This window comes from Eurypyga helias, unplaced genomic scaffold, assembly GCF_000690775.1.
Source record: "Eurypyga helias isolate BGI_N326 unplaced genomic scaffold, ASM69077v1 scaffold13953, whole genome shotgun sequence".
Classification (NCBI taxonomy): Eukaryota; Metazoa; Chordata; class Aves; order Eurypygiformes; family Eurypygidae; genus Eurypyga; species Eurypyga helias.
In genome coordinates this window covers 19817-23490 of record NW_010240689.1, presented here as the reverse complement: position 1 = coordinate 23490, position 3674 = coordinate 19817, and positions in this window count along the sequence as shown.

Here is a 3674-nt window from a genome sequence, read left to right as displayed (position 1 = left end):
CTTCAACTTGAGTAACTTCTGTATCTCAAGATAGACTTATTTGTAGATAGCAGCACTATCACTTGTTCTCCATCTTACCTGACTGAGTGACCCAACCTCTCTTTTATATTCTTTTGCAGAATTTGGTCTTCATTGACTTTTGCCCAAGTTACCTTTTCTGATCTCATTTCTGGTTTTGTTTTCATTACATTTATCTGGTTAAACAGGTATTAGTGAGGGAGAATTCAGCATGTTATTTCCATTGGCATTGCTCACCCAGCTACATCTACACTGCTTCCCTGGTCAGCTGGAAGCTCTGCTTCTAGAGGCCAAGGCCAAGAGCTGTGGGACAGCAGCCAGGAGAAGTAGGACAGGCCGGGGAAGGCCTGGGAACATTTTGGTAATTGTTAAAGTTCATGAAAGGGAAACGGGTATGTTGTGGGGATGGAGAGGATAACTGATGCAATTAAGCTGAGCATTTCATGAGTTTACTGTTGTTGTCTGTGGCCTCAGCTGACTAACAGCTGGTGAGCTAATGACCAAAGGTTTATGTAGTGTCTCAAAGGAGCATCACGGAATGGTGCCCACTAACATCCCTCTCAATGTTTTTAAAGGAGCAACAGTATTAGAAGTCCGTCTTGTAACAATAATGTTGTCTTTTGTGTGTGTATGCTGTAGCTGGTAATCCATTAAACAGCGTTTCTCTGCCCAAATAGTGTAGAGATGGGGTTACTTCACCACCTCCTCAAAATACATCAGTAGGTGCTAAGTTAGAAACTTGGGGACTTTTCTGATATCATCTAGTAAGAGAAAAATGTAAACTGGTGTCATCCTGAATGCCTACAGATTGTAGGAGAATCTTCACAGGGCCCATATGGAAATAAATCAGACAATTAAGTGACAGTCAAAAACTCCTGAGCCCGACTCGCCCTTGCCTTGCCTCATTTCTTGCCCGGTTGTTGAAATTACGACTGCAACAGCATATGAGAGTATCAGAAACTCAGCTGTTACAAGAAGAGCACCATGAAGCTCCATGCAACTTCACACTACTTCAGGATTTGTTAATTGTCCTTTACTTACTCCGGTCAGATGATTTATCTTTTTAATCTATGAAACAGATTAAAAAGGAAACTTTTCTGGCTTCTTTCACATTTTCATTTTAACTCTAATTACTAGTAATAATGGTATGAAGAAACACCCCTAAAGTGAAACTGTGAACATGCACAATGCATGTCCCAGTTCTTGCCCACGCAGGTTGTGAGCAGCACCCATTGATTTTGCTAGCTGTTACTCATAGGCTGCAACGTGGAGGAAATGAAGAGTTAGACCCTTAAATAGCTGCACTGCCTTTAAGCAAGTCAGCTGGAGTCAATCCCTGTTCATCTGCTTGGGAGTGTTTGGGGTTTTTTTACAAGCTTCTCCATGGCATCACCAACTCCATTAATGTCCAGAAAATAGGAAAGCATTGCCTGTTCCAGAGGAAACACTAGCTTTGTTTAGCTTGTTTCATCAGGAAATCCATGGGAGAGTTTTCAAAGCCGACTTCCACTGTTCTTAGTTGTTTCCTCTTGCTCTATTTCACTGTCTTAAACCTCCAAGTTGTTGGCCAATTAATGTGACAGGAACCCCGAAGGTTACGTTTCTTCATGGTAGACATGTCTTCTTTCATTAGTCCCGCCTTAACAGCTGCAGAGTTTTAATGTCTTAGCCACTGTATAACAGCCTGTTTGCAATGAAATGCTAAAGCAATAAAAGTGTGTGCGTTGGGGGCAGGGGAGACGCTCACATGAGAGCTGAGAGGGAAAAGGTTGATGTACAAAACGTCAAATTTTCTTTTCTTCTGCTGATTTTTATTTCAATCCCTATTCATTCCTGAGTCTCGAGTTATTTCCCCATCTCCTGTAATTGCAGAGAGCTGACTCCTGGCCCTTTTGTTATTCATGTTGGATGTTCTGGCTAAAGGTTTTGCTGTCACTCTAAGGAATTTTAAGACTGCACACAGATTTAATGTTTTGAAAACAAAGTCACTAGACTTGAATTTAAAAATCTGACTCTCAGCAGTGACACTTGAAAATGATCTTTCATTAGCTAAGTTTATCACTATTCATTAATATTTCACTGTAACTGTAATTTTTCTTTTTTTTTTCTGTATTTACAAGCTTTATTTGAATCTTGTCAGTTTAACTTCCTAAATCAATAAGTTTGCCTATTAAAAGTGTTTACGGTACTGATTTGTCATCATTAAATATTCCTGCACGTTAATGAATAAGAGATTGCATCTTACTCATCCCATTTTTTAGGAAGCTTCTTCAAAGAATTCCCCAACTAAACCAGTGCCTGACAGTTCTAATCCCAAGTGCCTAATATTTCTCAGTGATATTCGAATTTAGCAATCTGATACGGCCATTAAATATAAAAAACCAAAATTAATGATATGTTTGTATAATTGTGCATAATTGTACTATCTATCTTTGTAGAACTTTTTACAAGAGGTGCATAAACAGGAATATTTCAAAATTGTGGTGGAAATCAGAAAGTATTTCTAAAAACCTTACCTATATATAATTTAAATATGGCATTGCACATCAAATTTGGGTAAGCAAAATAATAGTGAGCTGCCTAATATTACCCTAGGTTTCCCAGTTAATTGCACAGACGCATGGTTTATTCATGACAAAAGTAAGAATTTGTTACATTTATCAATAATATTATTTAACAGTTTCTTTTCTTTTGCATCAACACATTTTCAGCATAATACAGGCTTGCAAACCCAAGAAAATAAATTAATTAGAATGCAACAGGGCACCTAATCTTTCTCCAATTGAAATTAATGAGAGTTCTGCTTTGAATTTCAACAGAAGTTGAATTTATTGGAAATAGAATTAGGGAAAAATGTATATAGTCTTCTTGCTATTTTTTTTTAAAGGAAATTTAATAATAAAATGATAGGAAATTGTTTTTCATGACAGTAAACGATTTCTGTTCATGCATAGAATGACGGTTATTAAAGCTAGAAAACACATGCATTGCTCTCTACTTGCTCCTTACAGTATATAATTGGGAGCTCGGTTCAATCCATCTTTAAGTCATTTAAACAATAAAACTTCTGCTGTTTCTGCTGGCCTGCACAGGATGTTTCCTATGAAATTCCTATGAAGCTGGGAGAGGACATTTTACAAGGGCCTGTAGTGACAGGACAAGGAGTAACGGGTTTAAATTGGATATCAGGAAGAAATTCTTCACAGAGAGGGTGTTGAGGCACTGGAACAGGTTGCCCAGAGAAGCTTTGGATGCCCCATCCCTGGAAGTGTTCAAGGCCAGGCTGGATGAGGCTTTGAGCAACCTGGTCTGGTGGAAGGTGTCCCTGCCCATGGCAGGGGGGTTGGAACTAGATGATCTTTAAGGTCCCTTCCAACCCAAACCATTCTATGAAATTAAGCCTAGATTTTCCTGTGATTTTTTTCTAATTGAAATGTTGAAGATAGATTATTAAATCCTAATACAGTGAAAGCTGAGTTTGCACAGGCTATGGAAGTCTGAAGTTTTCAGGTACAGTCTCTTTCAACTCACAGCACATGATGACTTTTTGTGCCTACCTTACATCAAAATTTCACTTAAAAACCTAAGTCCACAAAACCAGTTTTTGGACCTGTGAACTTTATGAGTTTCAATAAGGCCAAATGCAGGGTCCTGCA